We start from the raw sequence: 25354 nt of genomic DNA, 5'->3' as shown, positions 1-25354 counted from the left end.
ATGTTTTTAAAGCAAGGATAGATAAATTTTTGAACAGTAAAGGAATTAAGGGTTATGGTGAGCGGGTGGGTAAGTGGAGCTGAGTCCACAAAAAGATCAGCCATGATCTTATTGAATGGCGGAGCAGGCTTGAGGAACCAGATGGCCTACTCCTGCTCCTCGTTCTTATGTTCTTATGTCCTCTCTGCTTGAGATCGGTGCTAGGGATGGGGGAGGGGGGAGATGAAGGTGGGTCCAATGTCTCTCTACTTGAGATTGGTGGGGGAGGGGAGGGGGATCCGCTGCCACTCTGCCTGTGATCAGTGACGGGGAAGGTGGGGGAGGGCCTGCGATTGGTCTGGGTGGCGGAGGGTATGGGGGGAATGAGGGGGTCAGTAATATTGTGGGGGTGGGGCAATGTCTGAGGGGGCCAGGGGGAGGCATTATCCAGCCCAGGAGCGATGTGGCAGGGGAGCAATATTCTATCATTCTTTTTCTGCGCATGCGCACTTAGAGGTGCCAATCGGAATTGCAGGATTTCGGGCACAATAAGCCCTTCCCACAGGCTTCTGCAGTGCAATCCAGAATTGCTGATAATTTTTCAGGCGGAATGCATATGGGGGCACCTGAGAACAATTCTAAAAGTCGGATCTGAAATACTCCCAGTTTCAAGTCCACCCAGCACCTTGAATCAAAATGGTGAAATAGGACCCAACAGAGAATTTTCTGAACTATCAAACTTTGTGAGGAAATACTGTTGTGACATCCCTACATCATAAATTAGTTATCATCAATGTGACATTATAATTCACTCTTTAGTCATTATTAATGGATAGAGTGAGTTCCTAACCATCCCAGAATGCACTGTACGTATCACAAAAAATCAGAAGAAAGAAAGAATGTGCATTCTTTAAAGTCTTTCACAACTTGCTGGCATCCCAAAGTACTTTTGAGACAATGATGTACTTTTGAGGTGAGTCACTGTCATACTGTAGGAAGCATGGTTGCTATTGTGTGCACTGCAAGTTCCCAGAACCAGTAATTCAATAATGACCAGATATTCTGTTTTTATTGACACTTCTTGATGGATAAATGTTGGCCAGAACACTGGTGAGAGCCCTCCTGCCCTTCTCATAGAAGCATAGAAAGGTTACAGCACTGAAGGAGGGCATTCAGCCCATTGAATCTGTACTGGGTCTCTGTAACAGCAATTCATCTAGACCTACAAATTCCCACCTCAGCTGTAGCCTGAAAATTGTTCTTTAGATATTGATCCATTTTCCTTTTTGATAGCCACAATTGAGTCTTGCTGCACCTCAGGCAGTTTGCTCCAAATCCGTGCCACTTCCCACATGAAAAGATTTTCCCTCATGTCTCCTTTGTTTCTTCTTCTAATCATCCTAAATTGATTTCCTCTGGTTTTCAATCTTACTCCAATGGGAATAATTACTCTCTATCAGACCTTTCATGATTTTTGACTATCTCTCCAAATTTCCTGTCAACTTTTCCTTCGATGGTAGTCATGATGTGGAGATGCTGCTGTTGGACTGGGGTAAACACAGTAAGAAGTCTCACAACACCAGGTTAAAGTCCAACTTTCCCTCCTCCAAGGAATACAGTCTCAGCTTTTCTAATCTACCCATGTAACTGAAGTTTCTTGTCCCTTGTTTTTGTAAAATCTTTTCTGCGCATCTCTGATATCTGCACGTTCTTCCCAAGCTGTGATGCCCAGAATTGGATGTTCCAGTTGAGGGTGAACCAATATTTTATATAGCCCTATCACAACTTCCTCACTTTTATATCCTACACTTTGTCAAATCTACTTCTCTTCGTGGCAACATTAGTCATGGAGGACATTAAGGAGCTCTGCAAATTGCTTCCAGAAAACATAGAAACAACTTCCATCCCTCTAGCGGGTGACATGGTGGCACAGTGGTTAGCACTGCTGCCTCAGTACCAGGGATCTGGGTTTGATTCGTGGCTCGGGTCACTGTGCGCCATCTGTACATTGTCGGCATGAGTTTCCTCCAGGTGCTCCAGTTTCCTCCCACAGTCTGAAAGACATGCTGGTTTAGGTGCCTTGTCCATGCTAAATTCTCCCTCAGCGTACCCAGACAGGTGTCAGAGTGTGACAACTAGAGAATTTTCACAGTAACTTCAGTGTTAATGTAAGCCTACTTGTGATGCTAATAAATAAACTTTAAACTTTTTAGCACTCCTTATGCAGAGGAAGATGCCTAAAGGGTCTTTAAATTAAGAAAGACAAAATAAATCAAAGAGGGATTAAATGGATGGGTCACCAATTGGGAATATATCTGCAATAAAACAAACTTAACACTTACTATTGTCTTGCGTTTAAAGGAGTTCACCGATTGACAAGCTGCTATAGGGAAAGAAGTTGCTCCGTCAACAAGAAATTTGGATATATATTACAGCAGCCTTCAAACTGTTCTTGTAAATGAAGCAACTTGCTAATCAATTTATCTTATGCAAAGTTTTCCTGCAACTTGATGATCAAATTCTTCTTCAAAGATTTATTGTCATTCATAATATCCCCTTAAGCAAGATAGACAACAAGATTAGTTAATGGTTCAGCAAAGACCTTAGCAAGCAGATTTACTTGCTGCCATTGTCAAAGTTTGTGTTGTTTTAAATGTAAGGGAGCTTGACGATTTGTTCTGTCAGCATTCTGATTGATTAGCATGCAACATGTCTTATACTATCTGCTCTGGGATCAATGATCTGGATATGAATGCTCTACAAATCTAAAATGTAGTGGCTTTCAATTCTCCCAACTCACAAACTCTCACTGTACTTGAAAGCAAGTGAAACAAAGATCTATTATTCCTTTGTAACGTTAAAATTTAAAACTCACAGTTTGAGATTTCAGTACTGCTTTGTTTTCATAACAAGTTGTTTATTTTACTTAAGGAGCAGTCATGAATAAGAGCTGAGTCTTCTAAGATCTTCCAAATAATTGGTAGTACTTTTCCACTGCAACATATTTGCAGGGAGTGGTACGGTGGCTCAGTGGTTAGCAATGCTGCCTCACAGCGCCAAGAACCCATGTTCAATTTAGCCTTGGGTGACGGCATGGAGTTTGCACTTTCTCCCCGCACCTGTGTGGGTTTCCTCCGGGTGCTCCGGTTTCCTCCCAAAGTCCAAAGATGTGTAGGTTAGTTTGAGTTGCCATGCTAAATTTCCTCCAAGTATCAGGAGGATTAGCTGGATAAAATGTGGGGTTTTGGGGATACGGTCTGGGTGGGATTATCATCGATGAGGCTCGATGGCTGAATGGCCTCTTCCTGCACTGTAGAGATTCTCTAATTTTGCTATGGACTTTCTAGTAGGTGTTTCTATTTGTTTCAGGGATTCAGGAGTCTGATAAATTGAAGGCACACCTTTACCAGAACGGAAGATCGAAAACAGCAAAACCCAATTGCTCCCTCCAGGCTTTGAATTTAGATTCACTGAGTAATATCTGCAATAGCCATTTTCCAGACAATGCCATGCGTGTCCTACCTATCATACTGGCTTATGAAGTGACATAAACCAAACTACATATATTGGGAAAGTGAATTACACCAGCCTAGAAAGAGTGCATTGGAGAATTAACCAGAATGATAGCAGGTTTTAAAGAACTGAATCAAGTTACATAAATCTAGCTTGTATTCCTTTGAATATAGAATATTTGGAGAGGGGAGGCATACATGAACTAGCTCATCTAGGGAATCAGGAACTCGAGGGCATAACTTTAGAATCAAGTGAAAGAAAGAAGCATTTTTAAATGGAAGGATACAAGGAATCATGTTGTATATGTGGGTAAAGTAAAGTATATTTATTAGTCACAAGTAAGGCTTACATTAACACTGCAATGAAGTTACTGTGCCACACTCTTGAACCTGTTCAGGTCAATGCGCCTATCCAGCACATCTTTCAGACTGTGGGAGGAAACTGGAGCACCTGGAAGAAACCCAGGCAGGCATGGGCAGAACGTGTAGACTCCACACAGACAGTGACTCAAGCCAGGAATCGTATCTGGGTCCCTGGCGCTGTGAGGCTTCAGTACTAACCACTGTGTCACCGCTATAACTGGATAACTGGAGTAAAGGCACAGATCAACCAAGTTCTAATTCAATAGTCGAGGAGATTTGAGTCACTGAATGCTTTGTTCCAGTATGTAATATTCCATATGTTCCTATCCACATGTTTACCTTAACATAATTCCACTAACTAGCTGAGTGAATTGTCCATCTCCTCTCGGAAATGGCAATGAATTTACTCTCTGTTATGCCGTGCACGTGATGTAAAGATGTCGGCGTTGGACTGGGGTAAACACAGTAAGAAGTCTTACAACACCAGGTTAAAGTCCAACAGGTTTATTTGGTAGCAAACGCCACTAGCTGTCGGGGCTTTGCACATTTGCTGGTCTGTGTCCTGAGCACAAGTTGAGAATATGAATTCTATCTTGGTTTCCGGGATGTGGCATTTGCTGTAGAGCTGGTGTATGAGGTGGTTGAGGAGTGTGAGAGAGGTGTGACAACAAAGTCTCTCAGTGTAGTCTGTGTTATAGGTTGGCCTGAGTGGGTTCGTGATCTGTAGTCCTTTTGGTATCTTGTCTGCTTTCTTGCATCTTTGTCAGACATCAAGTTTTAGCACAGTGGTTAGCACTGCTGCTTCACAGCTCCAGGGACCTGACTTCGATTCCCGGCTTGGGTCACTGTCTGTGTGGAGTTTGCACATTCTCCTTGTGTCTGCGTGGGTTTCCTCCGGGTACTCCGGTTTCCTCCCACAGTCCAAAGATGTGCGGGGTTAGGTTGATTGGCCACGCTAAGAAATTGCCCCTTAGTGTCCCGGGATGCGTAGGTTAGAGGGATTAGTGGGTATAATATGTAGGGATATGGGGGTAGGGCCTGGGTGGGATTGTGTTCGGTGCAGACTCGATGGGCCAAAGGTCCTCTTTCTGCACTGTGGGCTTCTATGATCTATGATCTAAATCTGTTGGACTTTAACCTGGTGTTGTGGAACTTTCTACTATGTTATGCACAGGCAGTGAGATCATTTTAAAGCAATTATATATTCTGCATGTTGGTGTCCAAAGCAATTTGTGAACAAAATACCTCCCTGGACATTAAGATTTGATATTGCATATGTAGTACAAGACCACTTGCATTGGAAACATTGCTGCTCAGTGGAGGCCACTTAGCTAATGAACCAATTACCCCAGGTAGCAAATCTTACAGCTGACAGTTGGTTTGAGTACCTAATGCTGAGCACACTGAGAACTTAACCTCAAACTGACATCAAAGTTGAGTTCACAATCCACTGTTTGACGTGCACATTTCCTTTGGCTCGGTACTTTCCTGCTCTCGTACAACCATAGATTTAAAAAAATAGTATAATCAGAATTGAATTGTTTGTTTTCCTTTGTGAGGAATATTCAATGAATAGATGGCAGAAAGAGATTTGTTCTTGCTTTGTTGCAGTGCAGTAGTTATTTGGATGCATCAAAGAAACGATCATTGTGCACAATGTGACATTCCTGGACTGAATTGCTCCAGTACAGCTGGTTTTGTGAAGTGGTGGAAAGATTATCAATACCAAATTGCCGACTGCTTGTTTCTGAATAGATCTTGTCTTTGAGCTGCACATATGATGAATTTGTGAATCAAAATCAAATGTTTCACAGGCAATTAGGCTGCTTAATTTAGAACATATGTTTTGAAGATATTTCAGAAATTGCAATCCTGAAAAGCAGTCAGAACGCATCTGAAATGCCAAGTGTAGTATCATTTTACATGTTTATTTTTTCTAGCCCCATGCCATGTGATGTTGCTCATGGCTAGTGTAGGATCTGAAGCTTCTTGGTGATATTTAGCTGTTAACGTGGCCTGTCAAGGTATTTGCAACTTCTTCTAACATATCGATTAAATTTAAAGTGCAATTCCAACCGCCTAGAAATGTCAGGCCCCACATCAAGGATTAGCTGTCTTTTTTTGGTCAAAACTTGTGGGGCAACTGTAACCTCATGTGATGCTGGATTGTGAAAAATATACACTGTATAAAATAAACACCAGGGCCAGGATTCTCCAATCTCGTATGCCCTGCCACTGCTGCCAGTGAGAACGGAAAATTTGGTGCTCAGCCGGAGGGGGGGGGGAGCTCGGCCAGGGTTGGGGGTGGTGGGGGGGGGGGCGGGGAGGCGGTGCGCAGGTCTGAGAATTCTGGCCCAGATGCCACAAAACATTGTACAACCAATGAAACACCTTTGAAGTGTAATCACTGTTCTAATGTAGGAAATGCAGCAGCCAATTTGCACACAGCAAGCCCGAACAAACAAAAATGTAATCATGCCCAAATGATTTTTTTATTGGTGATATTTATGTGGGGAAGGGATGAATGCTGGCCTGGATGTGAGGGATAACTCACTGATGCTTTTTCAAAAACAATGGGATCTTTCTCATCTACCTGAGTAAGCAGACAGCAGTTTCAGTTTAATGTTTCCTCGGAAACACAAGACCTCTTGAGAGTGCAACATTCCCACTGGAGTGCCTGCATAGATTTTTATCCTCAAGCCCGGGACAGATCTTGAGTCCAAAGCCTTGTGACTCAGAGCCAAGTGATCAATCAGATATGGTGTACAAACTTATATATTTGACTCAGACATCTGGATTTACAGAAAAAGAACTAAGCCAGGATTTTACTGCCACTCCTCCCACCGTGGGATATTATGGTCTTGCTGAAGCAAACAGCAATTTAAATGGCCCATCTCATCCACCTTGGCTGGGCCGTGGATTTGTAAGAACTTACATATAGTTATCTAGTTGCTATAAAGCAACAGAATAACTAAGAGACAATAGGTATCAAGCAAATGTATGATCATAAAGGGTTTTATTTTTTTCCTTATTTTTTTTTGTTCACTCGTGAGACATGGGCATCACTGGCTGGCCAGCGTTTATTGCCCATCCCTTGTTGCCCTTGGGCAGTTGAGGGCAATCAAACACATTGCTGTGGGTCTGGCGTCACATGTAGGCCAGGCCAGGTCAGGATGGCAGATTTCCTTTCCTAAAGGACATTAGTGAACCAGACGGGTTTTTACAACAGTCGACGCTGATTTCATGGTCATCATTAGACTTTTAATTCCAGATATTTTTTATTGAATCCAAATTTCACCATCTGCCATGGCAGGATTCAACCCAGGCCCCCATAACATTAGGTAAATTTTTGGATTAATACTCGAGCGATAATACCACTAGGCCATCACCTCTCCTCTATAAACTAGCCAGATCATACATTTTATAAATCAAATCGATTCTATTGTCTGTTTTTTATTTTTTCAGGGGATGTGGGCATTGAAGATCATAGAAGATCATAGAACCCTACAGTGCAGAAAGAGGCCCTTTGGCCCATTGAGTCTGCACCGAACACAATCCCACCCAGGCCCTACCCCCATATCCCTACATATTATACCCACTAATCCCTCTAACCTACGCATCCCTGGACAGTAAGGGGCAATTTCTTAGCGTGGCCAAACCTGCATATCTTTGGACTGTGGGAGGAAACCCAAGTACCCAAAGAAAACTCACGCAGAAACGAGGAGAATGTGCAAACTCCACACAGACAGAGACCCGAGCCAGGAATCAAACCCAGGACCCTGGAGCTGTGAAGCAGCAGTGCTAACCACTGTGCTACTATGCTGCCCAAGGTAATTGCTGCCAGCATTTGCCCATCTCTAATTGCCCTTGAACTGAGTGGCTTTTGAGACCATTTCAGAAGGCAGGAACCATGTTGCTGTGGATCTGGAGTCCTGTGTGGGGGCAGACCAGGTAAGAGTGGCAGATTTCAAAGGACATCAGTGAACCAAATGGGTTTTTATGACAATCATCAGACTTCCACTTCCAGATTTTTACAGAATTCAAACTTCACCATCTGCCATGATGGGATTTGTATGCAGATCCCCAGACCATTACGCTGGGTGTCCGGGCCTTCATAAGTAACTCAGCCACTATGGGAACTGAACACATACTGTTGGCAAATCTCAGCATCACAAACCAGGCTTCCAGCCAACTGAGCTAAACAAATCCAAATAGATGTCTGGTCCAGTGACAGTACCATTAAGCTACTGCCTTCCTGGCACCTTTTTCCTTCATAAAACCATATGCAACTTTGATTCATCTGCTGAATTCTCTTAAAAAGGATAACGAGGAGAATATTTCCTTCTAGATTTTCATGGAGTATAGTGTTTGAGCCTGAAACAGAGAGTAGCTTTGGTTTCTTTGTCTAAAGAAAGACAAACTTGTCATACAGAAGGTGCAACAAAGGTTTGCTAAATTAATATCTGAGTTGGAGAGATTGTCCTATGAGAAAGATTAAATAGACAGGCCCTTTATTTTCCGAAAATTAGAAGGAACGAGACATGATATCAAACATATCTTATTACAAGGCTTGACAGGATTTATTTGATCATCAAATAAATCGGTTGGACTGAAACCTGGTGTTGTCAAACTTTTTACTGTGTTTACCCGAGTCCAACGCTGGCATGTCCACATCATGGAGATTTACAACCAGGGGACACAACCTCAGAAATTGGGATACATCATTTAGGATTGAGATGAGGAGGATTTTTTTCACTCAGGGAGGGTGAGCCTTGGAAATCTCTACCCAAGAGGGCTGTGGAGACTTAGTCATTGAGTATGTTCAAGACAGAGATTGATAGATATCCATATATTAAATCATCAAGGGATATGGGGATAGCATTGAAATAGATCAACTGAGATCTCACTGAATGACAGAATGGACTTGATGGGTGGAAAGACCTGCTTCTTCTCTTTGCAATGTTATGTTATCTCTTTTGGAAAACCTTCTGATGTCTTCAACCATGCACTTTGCTGCATTTCCCTTTTATGAATTCAACATCTAATCTGCAAAGACCAAAGGTTTAGGGCTGTTTTTGCGGATCATATTCTATAATCAATATTGTGATTGCATACGTTTGACATAATGACATCAAATTGGGATTTTCCATTATGATGGCAGCATTCTCAGATACCCACCCAGCAGTCTTTCGTATAAGGATGAAATAATACTGCACTATGGTGACAGTTAAAAGAGAGTTTGAATTGAGGGCGATATGTTGAAGAATGTTTCTGAACTGAACAGCAGGATCCCATAAGGGAAGCCTCTAGAAAGTGAGAAATTTAATCCAATACTCTGAAAACGCTTTGGATTCTACAAAGTGTTCAGTCAGAGCTATTGAGTGGAATTGAGTCAACTGTTTGCAATAAAACATTAAACACTTCAGCTTGTGTTTGCCACAATGAGAGGTTTGCATATAATTATTTTGACATTATCTGCTATGGGATAATGGCCAAAAAATTGGATCATACTGGAATTGAGGCCCAACAGCAGTCTTATTACTCAGTGCGCTGATGAGCCCTGGAAGCAGCTTGCTAGAAAGGCAAGGGTGGTGCAAAATGCTTCAGTGGTTGGGAAGTAATCAGGGAGCCAATTTCACCATTTGTTTGTTGTTGCACTTTGACCTTCAGAACCCGCCATGTGAATTGAATCATGCATTCTGGAGCACTGCCATGCAGAATCACAGAATGGTTTCAGCAAGTTTTGGCAAAAAGGAGCAGATGGCGCAACCGTTGGGCTGATACCTGAGCTGCCAACAGATGAGTGATCAGACAGTGGAACATCCAGGCTTCGACCTTCCTCTCAAAGAATGCTCTCCACTCAACAGTTTCCACACACTCCACGCAAGGTCATCATACCACTTCCGCAAATGGAATTACAAGGACAGCCCAGTGTCAGAGACCCTTGGGTACCAGCAACCTTAGGCACACTGAGCAACTCTTAATACAAACAGCTCAAGACACCATGCATCCAAAGCAAGGTCTTTAATTACTTGTGAACAAGGAGAACCCCTCTCCCTCCATCGAAATGGCTAGAGTGGTTACAGAGAAACATCTCAGCAATTACAGTGAGGAACAAGCAATTTTTCACGTCCTTCATTGACATACATATTTGCCAATTAAATCGTGGCTTTCTTCCCTTTCTCATTCGATGAAAAATTGATTTCTGCTAATCCTTCATTTGCATAGCATATATCTTGCTTTTGATATTTGTTATGGAAAAAAATCTGGTCTTGCTCACCCTCTGGTGAAGGTCAAAATGCAGAATGTTTTGAGGCCTAAGACTAATCTTGAAGGTCTACAACTGATAACATTCTCACAAGCTGTTACAGAGAAGGCATGATTTTTTTAAAAAATATCTGAGCAGTTTAACTTCCACAGCATGCAACTGTGGTTCCCCAACCAGATTGTTCAATCACATTGTGGATGAGCGTGGCCTAAGGCATTCCACCTAACAACACACAGTGCTGTGACTTGGACTTAGGGTTGGAAAGCTGCAAGGTTTCATATTAAAGAAGACTTTGTTCATAAGTGGCATTTTTTAATAATTTCTTGAACTTGAGGGTGAATTGGATGATTCTCCCAAACATCCAATGTAGCTATGTTGGCGTGGCTCTTTTAAGAGGTGGTCCTTGGCAGGTCACGTGAGCATGTGACCAGGCTGGAATCAATGGCGTGGGTGCACACGAACCTCAGCCAATCAGGAGTGAAGGTGTGCATCCCTGGGGCTGCAAGTAGACTGAGCGAGTTGGGGAGGTATTGGGAGCAGGCCTGTGTTGTTGTGATGCAAATCCTTTATTTAATATCCAGGATGGGGGAATTCCAAGAATTCCTATTCAAATATCAACAGGTATTCCGGAGGGAACTGATTCGGATAAAAGGCTTTAAAGCTAAAGTTTACTTAAATCCTGAGGCATCACTTCGGATTTTCTGAGCTCGTCCAGTGCCCTATACATCAAAAAGTTGAAGTGGAACTGAAAAGGCTTTAAGACCTGGGTACATTCAAGCCTGTACAGTTTTCCCAATGGGTCTTGCCCATGGTGCCCACCCTGAAACTGGACCATACCCTGAGGATCTCCAGGGACTACACATTAACAGTAAACAGGGGAGTTCAGCCAGATCATTAGCCTATTCCAAGGATAGAGAACCTCTATGATCAGGTTAGCAGGGGGCTCCAAATATACTAAGTGAGACTTAAGTCATGCTTATTAACACCTGGAACTGGGAGAGGACGCCAGAAAGTTAGTTCCAATAAATATCCACAAGAGATTAAATTAGTACATCTGGTTGCCATTTGATGTTATGTTAGTCTGCGACATTTTTCAGCTCACTGTGGAGAGCCTGTTACAAGGAATCCTCAAAGTGATGGTATACTTGGACGATGCCTAATTATAGTTGCGTCTCTTAGAAAACATGTTGTGAACATGGAGAAGGTCGTTAAAATGTTTAAAGAAGTTTAAAGTGTGAGAAATATACCTTTCAAGCTGATGAGGTTACGTACCTCGGTTTCAAAGTGGATGCAAAGGGGTTGCGTCCCTTTGAAGACAAGATGGAAGCCATTAAATGAGTGTCTGCACCCAGGATTGTGATAGAACTGATGTTCTTCCTAGAAATGATCAACTGCTGAGGAACGTATTGACAATTCTGCCCACCCGCCCTACACCAACTTCTAAAAAACATCAGCGCTGGAAGTGAGAAGATATTCAGAATGGGGTTTTTGTAAAACAGGCTTTCTAATCATCGACATTGCTTAACCTGAGCAAGCTGTAGTTACTTGTGAACCTCACTGTACGGAATTATAACTGTTCTATCTTGTAGAATGGCAAATGTGGTGGATTGCATTTGCTTTGAAGACTTTGTCAGATACTGAGAAAAGATAATCACAAATCGACAAAGAAGGTACATCATTTCATCTGAGTAAGCCAGCTCATTTACTTTGCCCTTCCTGGATACCCTGCCTGCCTCAGTCGTGGACAGATAGGAACTTATCACTCTGGAAGGTCAAGAAAATGGTGCTAACTGATTACCACTTCAACAAGGCAGAACAAATGAAGCTATGTCTGCAACGCAGGGATGGGATTATCTGTGAAGATGGGGTGTTATTGTGGGGGTTCTGTGCACCAACCCCGTGATGATGCCCATCCTGGACAGACCAAAATGAAAATGTTGGCCAGAAGCTACATTTGGTAGTTGGCATCGACAGAAAAATTGAACAAATAGTTGGGCAGTGTGAATGTTGTCAGAGCCAGTAAACGCTACCACCAGAAGGGAACCGGTAGTGAACCTGCACCCCTGGGAGTGGCCAGATCATTCACAGTTGTGGCTTCACATAGATTTAGCTGGGCTTTTTCTGGGGCATATATTCCTAATCTTGGCAGTGGTTGGATGTTCAGGTCCTATGATCCATCACCGCTACATCTACTATTGAAAAACTGAGCAGATCTTTGTGATTCATTGTCTTCCTGAAGTGTTTGTATCAGACAAGGGAACGACATTCACAGTTGACGAATTTCAGACTTTTGTCAAGTCTGATAGTATTGATCATGTCAGGTCAACCCCTTACCATCCTGCTCAAATGGGTTAGCAGTCAAAGCCTTGAAGACATTCAAAGATTCCATGAAGAAGCAAACTCATAGGCCATTCCCATTGCAATTGGCAAAACATCTTCTGTCCTACAACACTCCATCTCATGCCACCACTGGGGTCACACCTGCAGGATCACTAATAGGTGGGCAGCACCGACATACTCATTGAAACATAGTGTTCCCAAGTTTGTTGGGGAGGTTGGAAGTTAGGCGAGTGTCTCAGAAAGAGTGTCATGATTCTCAGAATTTTGGTGACAGACCTGCTTGGGTACCAGGAAGGATTGTGGGGAAGACGAGGCCAGTCTCATATATGGTGGAGACACAGGGCCATTGAGTGACGAAGCATGTCGACTACTTGTGTAAGGAGGTAGAGGTAGCACCAGGAGATGCATCAGTTTCATCCATCTGATCTTTCTGTAGCTCCTGTGTCTTTGACTGCTGGGCCCCTGGCAGAGTTATGGCATTTCTCCAGGGTCCAGAAGACTCTAGAAAGACTGACATTCCCCACTGTAATCCTTTTTTTTTGTATATTTATTTTGCAACTGTTCTTCTCTTTTGTTTTGTCATAGATATAGCTCATGGAATTGGGGAAAGGGGAAGGAGTGTGATGGCATGGCCCCTTTAAGAGGCAAGCCTTTGCTGACAATGTGACTGGGTTGAAACCAATAGAGCACGAGCCTGTGAACCTCAGCCAATCGGGAGTGAGGGCATCCCCACGGCTGGAAATCAGCAGAGCGAGTTGGGGAATTGTTGGGAGCAGCTTGTGTTGAAAATCCTTTAGTTGTAAATAGTTTCTTCTCATTGAATAAATCTTTTTGCTTTACACATGCCATACCGAGTTGTCTGGAGTTATCACAGTAACTGTCAATGGCCAACTAAAGCATGCACCCTTGTATCAGTACCCTTCCTTTAAGTAAACAGTGTAGAGGGTTTTTCTTTTAATTCATTTGTGGGACACGGGTGTTGCTGGTTGGCCGCCATTTGTTGCTCATCTCCGGTTGCCTGAGGGCAGTTGAGAGTCAACCGCATTGCTGTGGCTCTGGAGTCACATGTAGGCCAGAGCGGGTAAGGATGGCAGATTTCCTTCCCTAAAGGACATTAATGAACCAGATGTGTTTTTCCCGACAATTGATAATGGTTTCATGGTCATCAGTAGATTCTTAATTCCAAATATTTTTTATTGAATTCAATTTCCACCATCTACCATTGCGGGTTTCGAACCTGGGTCCCCAGAACATTAGTGTGAGTTTCTGGATTAATAGTCTAGTGATAACACCGTTATTATCGCTAAGGGCTGCAGGGAGGGTTGTTGTGTTCTTCTGATGATGAGATCAACTACTCACAGGACTGGATCCTTGTTTGAACTTTGGTTTCTTCCCACTTTGGTTTCCATCTTATCGGAGATAATGGTTGCAGCAGCTCACTGCGAGGACTGGATGTTCTGGAAGTGCATGCTGAAACCTGGCCACCATCAGTGGAATAGCCACTGCTGGAATGCATTTCGAATCCTCAAGCTGGACTGTGATTATGCCTGGAGTTCAAGTTCAGGAACATTTTTTTTCAAATCTCATTGCTCAGTTCAAGAAGAAGCAAATGTCAACCTGTTTCACTGCAGTGTAATAAAGTAAACTTATCTCTTTCACAAATAATGATTATTTGTACTCTGTGCGATTTATATCTTCAACCGTGAAGAAAGGAACTGTGAGAAAATATTAATATTTGAAGCTGTATTTAACCTCGAGAGAAGAGCAACTGTTGCTTTGAACAATGAGCTACAGATTACTTTTAATGCTTTTCTTTTTGTAATCTAGGTCATATCTTCAGAATTTAGAATGGTTTTCTGAGAAGATGCATTTTGTCACGTGGCTTGGCCTGTTCAATTTTGTAACTGGAAGTGATGGCCTGACCTCAATAAAACTATCTTTGTGGTTTCATTTACATCCATTTGACTTTTGTGCCTAACTATAAGAGACAGAGAGAGAGAGAGAGAGAAAGAGAGAGCTGGTGGGTACTAAAAAGAACATACTGGAATACAATACTGAGGACCCATGTGTGAGGTTGCATTTCCCCACTTTGTAGAGAGCAGTGGCAATACATTCTCCAAATAACACGTTTGTTTATTTATCTAACTGCAGTTTGGGAAAAAAAATTAGATTCTATTTATCTATCTGTATGGGGTAAGGTAAACACTATTTCACTGTTTATCCACACACCAGAATTTTACAGGCACGCCTGTCCTGATTCCGGGGGCGGGAGAGGCTCGGAGAATGGTATTCTCTGTTGGCCTTGGGTGGGATCATACAAATATCGGGCGGACATGCCAGTAAAATTCTACCCACTTTCTCCAAGTGTAGAGTCTATCTTTTGTGGAAACTCATACCCGCAGTTTCCTGCCAGCGTTCCATTCTGGGAGTGCACATTTGAAAAATTGCCCCTCATTTATTCTTCAGGAAGCCAAGTTTGCAATTTGAACAGATCTCTCACAGATCTCTTTCAAATTCTTCCACCAGCCTTGCGCATTCTTTCATCAATCCCATGCTCACTGACTATTCATAGTCAGCAATGCTATGGGAGATAAGCTGGTAATTTTAATGTGTGTCGATCACAATTTGTATTGGGTATAGCCTTTAAAGTTAGAAACTAATCCTAATGTTTACGAAACAAAATATGACACTAAGCAACATACGGAGATAAGAGGATGGATGGCCCAACTGTTTTGGCAGAAAGACAAATTTTAATGAGTGGTTTGAAGGGAAAAGTGAGGTGGAGAGGCAGTTACAATCTAGAATGCTCAAAAGGCCAAAATTAGAGCAACATAGGTATTTTGGGAAGCTGGAGGAGTTTTCAGAGATAGGGATCAGTCAGGCTATGATGAGATTTGAAAATTGGGGTGAGATTTTTAAAAATTTAAGTGTTGTTTGACTGGGTCAGCAGGTACAGGAAAATGTTTGGCGTGAGTTAGGGCACATGCAACAGATATGAGTGAGCACAATTTTACCAGGGCTAGAATGTAAGAGACTGGAAGGTGTTAGAATAGCCAAGTGGTGAGATTTCAGCAGTAGATGGGTGAGGCTGTGTGAAAATAAACAATATTACAGAGGTGGAAATGAATGATCTTAGTGGTTGAAAACTTATCCTGCTTAAATATCACACTGGGATGCAAACAATCTGCTTCAACCTTAGACAGAATTATGAGGTATATGAAGCTCTGATGAGTGGGGGGGGCATGGGCTGGTTGTGGGGGGCTCATGGCCTCCAAATGGGCTGGGTACAGGTCCACTTGTGGCATGGGTGCCTCACAGATGATGGGTTCAAGTGGGGGTGTATCAATGACCATCTCCAAAGTGACAGGATTCAGTATTAGTGCGGAGGCTGGAGAATAACAATGGCATTTTTATCTGCACATTCTGAGGCTCCAGGTAAATAGAAAGAATGCAGACAGTGACAGAGGGAGGGTCAAACTCTAGCACAGTGGGGCGGCACGGTGGCATAGTGGCGTGGCACAGTGGTTAGCACTGCTACCTCACAGCGCCAGGGACATGGGTTCGATTCCCGGCTTCTGTTACTGCCTGTGTGGAGCTTGCATGTTCTACCCATGTCTGTGTGGGTTTTCTCGGGGTGTTCCGGTTTCCTCGCACAGTCCAAAGATATGCAAGTTAGGTTCACCGGCCATGTTAAATTCTCCCTCAGTATCCCAGACTGTGACAACTAGGGGATTTTCACAGTAACTTCATTACTGTGTGAATGTAAGCCTATTTGTGAATAATAAATAAACATTATAAGACTGGGTACAAATCCAGTTGGAGTTGCTGGACTAAGGTCTCCATGGTGATTGCCAACATTCTTATGGTGGCCTTGAGGCATTCTCATGTTGGAGCCACAATATTGGACAGAATGCGGAGGGAGTCCTCCATCATGCACTCCATGATGACAAGCGAATGTTGAACCTCTGCTCGATCTTCTGCTGCCTGCCTGTGCATCTCCACCAGCGAGCTGGCAGCCACTTCCAGAGACTCATCTTCTGACTGGGACTGGTGGACAGGTGGTTGGTGTCCGGTTGTCTTCTGAGTGCTGGAGCCCAGTGCTGTCCTTGCCTCTGACTGTTGTGGAGATGTGTCTGTGAGGTGTTCTCCAGAAAGCAACACCAAGCCTAAGCCTCCAAAGTTCGTGTATCTGCATTACTGGAGGGTGCGGACAAGTGCTATGATGGTTCTTCCTGAGCCTCCTCATACTCAGACACACCTTGATGGTTCAAAGAGCTGGTTAGCTGACCACAGTCTGCTCATACACGCAAAAGATAAAAGGACAGTTTCAGTGGAAAAGCTGAAGCTAATCCCAAGTATATTACACCCACTTTGAATTGCAGGATTGGGTGAAGTGATGGGTTTAAGATCCGTACTCGGTTGTTGCGGGAGACCGAGCTCTGAGTCGCCACAGGATCAATCCCTGTTCTCCACCAATGAGATGTACAGCAGATTGCTCAAGCATGCTAACTATCTCTGCTGTCCCTCCTCTGCTCTGGGCTCACTCTCAGTTGTTGTGCATGTGTTTGGTCTGTATGGAGAGTAAAGAAAGTGATGTGATCAGAGGGGATTGAGCAGGGGTTGAGTGAAATGCATGTCCCCTGTGCACGCTGAGCCTCTACAGAAGTGCCAGAGATCGGAGTTGAAGCAAGAAAACAGAAGGGATGATGTGTTGTGAAAGTCTTGTTGAGAATAAGTCTTGATATTTATCCTCCACCAATGGATGAGTGAGATCCATGAAGAGAATAGTTGTTTGAGTACATTTTTATGTGGGATGCGGGCACTGCTGTGTACATTTATTGCCCGTCCCTAGTTGCCCTTGGAGGGCGGTTGAGTCAACCACATTGCTGCGGCTCTGAACCAGGTAAGGACAGCCAATTTCCTTTCCTAAAGGACATCAGTGAACCATTTCCAACAATCGACAGTGATTTCATGGTCATCAGTAGATTTGTAATTCCAGATATTTGATATACATAGTGCCATGCTGAGATATTGCTCGTGGAAGGAGCTGAAAGAAGACTGATCTGGTGAAGGGGATGGGGTAATTCCTTTGCTTTCTGCACTAGATGGTTCTTTGTGGGCAGGTGACGCCATGCTGACTCTCCTCGGCAGCAGCTACCTGGGCAGAGAAAGGACATTGGTGCGTTTATTTGAGCAGTGCCTGAGGTAGAGGATGTGTTGGTGGGCCTGGATTCCCCGAATAAGGGTCTCAAGGACCCTGGGTCTAAAAACTGATGCTGCCTTCTTCCTGAAGCTGTTAGTCTTTTCCCTCTGGGTTCCTGAATTCCTGCATGGTCTGGCGGAGATGGAAGGGCTGGACAGAGTGACATGGATACGCTGGACTGCTGTTTAATTATGGTACCGGGTCCTTCAAACCTACAAGCTGAGGGCTGGCAGATGAACCAACTGCCAGGAGAGTCGGAGAGGATTGTTCGGAATTTGGGAAGTTAATGAGGTGAACAGTTGAATTTGAGATGAAAAGAAAATAAACAGACAAGTAACAAGATTAGCAGGCATCTAGAGGAATAAGGAGATATGATTTGCCCAGTAACAAATTTAGCAGGTATCCAGGAAGTTGAGGTGCGAACTGCCACATCAGAAAAGCTATTGACCAGAGATCAGTGGGGCTATACATTGCTAAAGGCAAGGAGGATGAGACAGCTAATTCCACATGGTGGATTATCAAAGAGACTGAACAGAATAAATGCATCCTCAATGTGGAAGCAAGCTAGATTTCCATCCAAATTCAGACAGGCCATCTCAATCTAATCTTCAGAGAGGCCAGTTTCATCGAACATTTAGAGCCACGGATGCCTGGTGCATCTGACATTTAGTGCCACAGCAGATAGCAGATATCCTCCTCTAAAAGCCTTTCCTGAACCAGCGAAAGATGTTTTCCTAGACTTGGTCATCTAAGATGTATTGTGTGGTAACTATTAGCTGGATTTGACTTACACAGTTACTAAATTCATAGAATCATAGAATCCCTACAGTGCAGAAGGAGGCCATTTGGCCCATCAAGTCTGCACCGGCCACAATCCCACCCAGGCACTATTCCTGTAACCCCACTTATTTATCCTGCTAATCCCCCGACACTAAGGAGCAACTTAGCATGGCCAATGAACCTAACCGTTGGGAGGAAATCGGAGCATCCAGAGAAAACCCACGCAGACACGGGGAGAATGTGCGAACTCCACACAGACAGTGACCTGAGGCCGGAATTGAAGCCGGGTCTCTGCCAACGTGGGTCAGCAGTGCTAACTGCAGTGCCACTGTGCCGCCCCTGTTGGATGTTGTTTGGGAAAAGGGCTGTCTTGAGGTAATTTCAGATAAAATGTGTATTTAGTTATTAATGTACTTAAGTGTCATAACGTATGTTAGTCTTGAGTGTTTTTCTTTTACTTTAATAAATACACTTTATTAATTGTTTACCAAATGACTGGACTAGTTCCTCACTGGGTGGTACATTGTTCCTCACATTATTTCAAACAAGTATGCACCACTAAGAACCAGTGTTTCAAGTTATCCTTCAGGGATTTGAGGTACAATTAGTCTCAAAATGGGAGAGTTCCACCCACTGACTGGAAGGGTTTGACAGGCTGGTGAGTTAAATTCAAACCAATTCGATGAAACATTGCTTCTAAATAAGTCTTTTAAAAAAATTTCATTCATTATATTGAACAGACTTCCATAAACAGCAGCTGCATCATATTTAGCCCCAGGCATTAATATCATGACTCATAATTACTGAACTACTTAAGTAAATATTAATCTATTCTTTGAACATGACCTACAACCATTCAGTATTATACAAATATATGTACACTTATAATTCTACAGCTTTAAAGAATTTCCCCTGCAATCAGTGTTTGGACAGTATCTCACACTGGAAAATTCCAGCTCCTTCACAAGATTTATTCTGCAGATGTGTGTATCCATCCAATTTAATCTTGACACTTTGTGTGGTATCAGGTGAGGTTTTTTTTCTCCTGATATTTGGGTCCTAATATTCAGCAGTTTGACTATCTTGAGTGGCGAAGGTAGCTTTAATGATCTGTTATAGAAAATAAATATAATGTGAGTATTTCAATTTCTCTGCAACAGTGAGTGATGTCCAGTGGGCTAGTTATATGTGCCTAATTGGGAATCCAGATGTAGTAATTGCATCTCCATTTACTAAATAAAAAATGAACACTCAACACCAATGTTGGTCATCTGAACTCATTTGTGTGCTGTCAGTAAATGTGTGAAGTTTAACATTGCTGTGAATTTGTTGGCATACTGAGAACACATTGGTTACTGAACAGTGGGAGATATTTGTTAAGCACAGTGGCTAGCACTGCTGTCTCACAGCGCCTGGGGCCCAGGTTCAATTCCAGCCTTAGGTCACTATCTGTGTGGAGTTTGCACATTCTCCTTGTATCTGTGTGGGTTTCCTCCCACAGTCCAAAAATGTGGAGGTTAGGAAGATTCACCATGCTAAATTGCCACTTGGCGTATGGAGATGTGTAAGCTAGATGGATTAGCCATGGGTTACAGGTATAGGATGGGAGAGAGGAGCTGGGTAAGATATTCTGTCAGAGAGTCAGTGCAAATTCATTGGGCCAAATGGCCTCTTCTGCACTGTAAGGACATATAAATACATTTGTATTGTTTGTACGGTGTTTTATATTAAAAGTAGAGCAAGTGAAGGAAACATTTGTGTGCATAGCCATATCCTATAGTCAATCAGCAATTCCTTTGTTAAGCACTACTGATTGGAACACTGTCCAAAGACAGATCTCCAATCCATTGCATACCATACTGCTGGTCAGCATCCAAAGGCTGTGTTGGCCCAAACTTCATCAACTTATTCCTGTCCTGCCACTCAGGGCAGTTATTTGAATTTTGCTGCAAATCCATGCTGACTGGTCTGAATATGAAGGGAGGAAAGTGATTTTCTTGATGCCATTTGCACATTGGAGCATATCACAGTAATCAGTCGAATCAAGTCCAGCCGTCTGCTTTGCTCTTCATTGTAATACGAAAATAATGGGACTGAGGTATCAGAAAGCAGCGATACATTAGTGACTAATGTTTTTAACATCGAACAGAAAATGGTTTCATAGAGAGGAGAGACAGATTCTGCTCCAAACAGAATTACAACCTATCAGCGTGCTGATTTAGCAAAGAAACACTGAGCACAAGCAGGTGTAAATCTGTTAAATTAAATTTGTGAATGATAATATTTCGCATGATGACAGTGACTATTCTTCAAAAGTACCTAATTGACTGTAAAGCACCCTGGGACATCCTAAGATCAAGAAAAGTGCTACTTAAATGTAAATCCCTAATTATAATGCATGGGAGAAGTGAATCTTTCAGCATGAGCACATATCCAAAATGGTGATGGAACAGAAACACAGCTTCAGTGATATGCATTTATTCTCAGAATCAGAAGTGTAGGACTTTTTGATTTGATTTGAATTGATTTATTATCATCACATGTATTGGTATACAATGAAAAGTATTGTTTCTTGTGTGCTATACAGACAAAACACACTGGTCATAGAGAAGGAAATGAGAGAGTGCAGAATATAGTGTTACAGTCATAGCTAGGGTGGAGAGAAAAATCAACTTAATATAAGATAGGTCCATTCAAAAGTCTGGTGGCAGCAGGGAAGAAGCTGTTCTTGAGTCGATTGATATGTGGCCTCAGACATCTGTATCTTTTTCCTGACGGAAGAAAGTGGAAGACAGCATGTCCGGGATATGTGGCACCCTTTATTATGCTGCCTGCTTTTCTGAGACAGCGAGATGTGTAGACAGAGTCAATCGATGGGAGGCTGGTTCGCATGATGAACTAGGCTACGTTCACAACCCTTTGTAATTTCTTGTGGTCTTGGTCAGAGTGGGAGCCATACCAAGCTGAGCTATGTTCAGAAAGGATGCTTTCTATGGTACGGAGATGAGAAAAGATTTCTTCACTCAAAAGGTTATGAACCTTTGGGATTCTCTGCCAAGGAGGCCTGTGGATGGTCAGTTGTCTGCTATATTCAAATTGGAGTACAAGTTTTTTTTGGATACTGGAAGAATAGAAGAATATAGGGATAGGTATAGCTAAGATAGAAGATCAACCATAATCTTATTAAGTAGCGGAAAAAGTTTGAAAGGCTGAATAAACTACTCTTGCACCTATATCTTATGTTCTCCATTTGTAACCCCTAATGGTCATTCAGAAATAAAGCACTGGCATTTCATCTTAGCTAGTCATTCATATTTGTTAATAGATTGGAACTCCTGGAAATATGTAAAAAACCATAATAGTCTGAATATAGGTTAACAACTATTAATGCAGTTGTGGATTGTTAGTTAAATTAAATAATCCAATTCTATTTCTCTTCCCTCACCTAGTGGTGCACCAAGGCAGGTTTCTGTCTGTTTCATAGCTGCCTATTCCTGGAACATATAGCTTGAGTGGTGCGACTCAACATCAAGGGTGGCTGACTAGGAGTCTCTGCCACTCATGCCGTCAGTCTTTGGCACATGTTGAAAGGGTTTGCAAGTTGACTCTTAACCGGTTTGGCCACATTATGAGTGCACCTTCTTTGTCCATCAAGTCCTGGGGTGAGGCTTGAACTAACCACTGCACCACAAGAATCCTAAGTTAAATATGGTTATTGTGCTTATATATATATATATAAAAGATTATTGGTCATAAGTAAGGCTTACATTAACACTGCAGTAAAGCTACTGCAAAAATCCCGTAATTGCCACACTCCAGTGCCTGTTTGGGTCAATGCACCTAACTAGCACATCTTTCAGACTGTGGGAGGATACCAGAGGAAGTCTACACAGACATGGGAGACCATGCAAACCCCACACAGTGACCCAACCTGGGAATCAAACCCAGGTCCCTGGTCATGTGATGTGGCAGTGCTAACCACTGTGTCATCATGACATCTCTATTAATGCATTGATGAATAAGTGCATTCATGAGAGACACACCTAGCCTAATTCAGGAAGTGGTATCTCATCTGTCTTCCTCCACTCCACCCCATCTTTTCAAAGTAAGTAAAGCATGTGTAAAAAGAAAAGGAATATACCTTCCTACAGCTATCTGTAGTGGAAAGAGAAACCAGGTAAAATGTTAAAACAAGGGACAGGCTCAATGAAGTAATCCTTTCTCCATCTGCCAGTCTTTTGGGGACCACCCTCTTCTTTTGTTGGAATTGCATGTTTGCTGGAGCATATGTTGTAGGGAAGCCTGATAGGGAGACTAATCCTGAATGATGTCATGTCACAGCTTGCACCCAGTTTCCCTGAAGACTGAATCCTTGTAACCTTGCGAAGGACGTATTATTCTCTGGTGATTTTATGCTACATATGGAGCCATTATTTCTAGTTGATTGGGAGCTGTATTTCAGGGAAGTCTCGGCCTTTTGGCTAAGATCAAGAGTAGTATTGACATGCTGTGCTTGGTTGAAGTCATTAGGTTACATGTCAGCCTCATTTGAAGCAATTTTCTAAAGCGGCGTCTCAGCCTTTTGGCTAAGATGCAAATGAGATCAAACCTTGGAGGAGGAGCTATGCCTACTCCAATCAGCTTCGATCATGTAGATCAAGCCCAAGACAGGATGTGAGAGCCCTGTCTTGTCAGCTTGGATTGGGAATGTCCCAACCTGTTGAGACTCTGAATTGGACTTAATTGGATTGAATTGGAATAAAAATTTTAAAAAACATAGGATCGATCTCCGGCACTTTACTAGAGAGGAGGGAAGCTGCAGTCCCTCTCAGTTTGTACGTGGTATATCAGTTGGTAGTCTAAGGGAGGCTCACCTTTGGTAGTCACAGGGATCAGTCTTCAACTTCAAGAGATTTTATAATCAGTAGAGCTGAAAAAGCTTAACAGTAGTCTCCCGTCACTCTATTACACAACAGGTTAATGTTAAAGTATGCACATAATCACAGACAGTTTAACAAACTATTCATTTACTTACAGCAAATAAAGTGATTGTAAAAGTAAAGCATATGACGGCAAAATGTGCAGTGATGAAAGTAATTTTCCTTATTTATCTCGGGGCAGATGCATTCCTGTACTAGACCAGTGTGCATAAGTACAAACATAAGAATTGAGAGCAGGAATAGACCATTCAGCCCTTTGAGCCTGGTCTGCCATTCAATAATATCATGGCTGATCTGCTTATGGGTGGCATGGCAGCACAATGCTTAGCACTGCTGCCTCACAGCACCAAGGATCCAGGTTCGATCCCTGCCTCAGATCACCATCTGTCTGCACATTCTACCAGTGTCTGCATGGGTTTCCTCCAGGTGCTCTGATTTTTCTCCACATTCTGAAAGACATGCTGGTTAGGTGCATTGACCCAAACAGGCTCCAGACTATGGCAACCAGGGGAATTTCACAATGACTTCATTGCAGTGTTAATGTAAGCCTTACTTGTGACTAATAAATAAGCTTTACTTTATTACTACAACTTCACATTCATGCCTGCCCCCAAAAACATTTTACTCTTTTGATAATCAAGAGTCTATTTAGCTCTGCCTTAAACAAATGTCCAATGACCCTGCCTCCACTGCTCCCCAGGGATAAGAAGTTCCAAAGACTCACAACCCTTTGAGAGAAATAATTTCTCCTGACTTCCATTTAAATGAGAGACCTTGCATTTTTGAACCATGCCCCTCATTCTAGTCTCTCCACACATCCTTTCAGCATTCATCTGGCAGGTTCCCTCAGGATTTAATGCTTCCATAGCTTCAATCTTCTAAACTCCAATGGATACAGGCCCAGTCCATCCAACCTTCCCTCAGAAGATAACCACCCACATTCAAAATGGTCATGTTTGATTGGAAACTTCAATGCCTTTTACCCATACTATCCCCATATTGTCAGTCAGGCAAGGCTTAGAAAATGCATTTTCTTCCATCACTTAGGACTATATGTACAGATCAAAACAATATTAACAACTTAAAGAATATTTTAATAACATTGGATTTACCAATGTTTACCAATGTGAGATATGGGCATTGCTGACAAGGCCAGCATTTATTGTCCATCTCTAATTGCCCTAAATGGCTTATTAGGACATTCCAGGGGGCAGTTAAGAATCAACCACATTGCTGTGGGTCTGGACTCATGTGTAGGCCAGATCAGGAAAGGATGGCTGATTTCTGTTTCAGAAGGTCATCTGTAAACCAGCTGTGTTTTTATGACAATTGATGATAGATGCATGGCCATCATTACAGAGACTAGCTTTCAATTCCCGATTTTAAGTTTTAATGTTCCCAACTAATCGAATTTAAATTCCACTAGCTGCCATGTTGGGATGTAATATTAAGTATGTTTGCAAAAGTTGCCCCCAGTTGCTGTCTGGAGATTGAGGCCTAAATTGGAAATCTAGTCTGTCTCATCTTGGGCATTCTGGATGATCAGGCTGATTTTCCTGGTGTCTATTACTGGAATATAACTGGGTAGAAGTGGGTGAATGTATCTGCTGCCTTTGTCTGTACTTCTGAACCCAACAATTTCCCTATGTCAAGATTGTTTTCACTTGTGCCTGTCATGTGACATACTCTTAAGAAACGTACTGCCTTATAGTGATGGATGAACAGTGAAGAATAGAGATTTATCTTAGTGAGGGAGGGACGGGTGGATGGTGAAGTATCAAATCCACTGCCAGTTATACACTGTGTCTCATAGTTAATTCATTGACTGCAGTGGGAGTGGATATTAAATGGTTTGTAGAATGGACGGCCGACTGGCTACCACCCAAGACTAATTTCTACCCTGTTGTGCCAGGAATGTGCTAAACATCAGAAACACTCCAGGAATCTGGACCACCCACAAGCATAATCA

This window comes from Carcharhinus amblyrhynchos, chromosome 4, assembly GCF_965287045.1.
Source record: "Carcharhinus amblyrhynchos chromosome 4, sCarAmb.v2.hapA, whole genome shotgun sequence".
Lineage (NCBI taxonomy): Eukaryota > Metazoa > Chordata > Chondrichthyes > Carcharhiniformes > Carcharhinidae > Carcharhinus > Carcharhinus amblyrhynchos.
Note: the sequence above shows the minus strand (reverse complement) of the source record.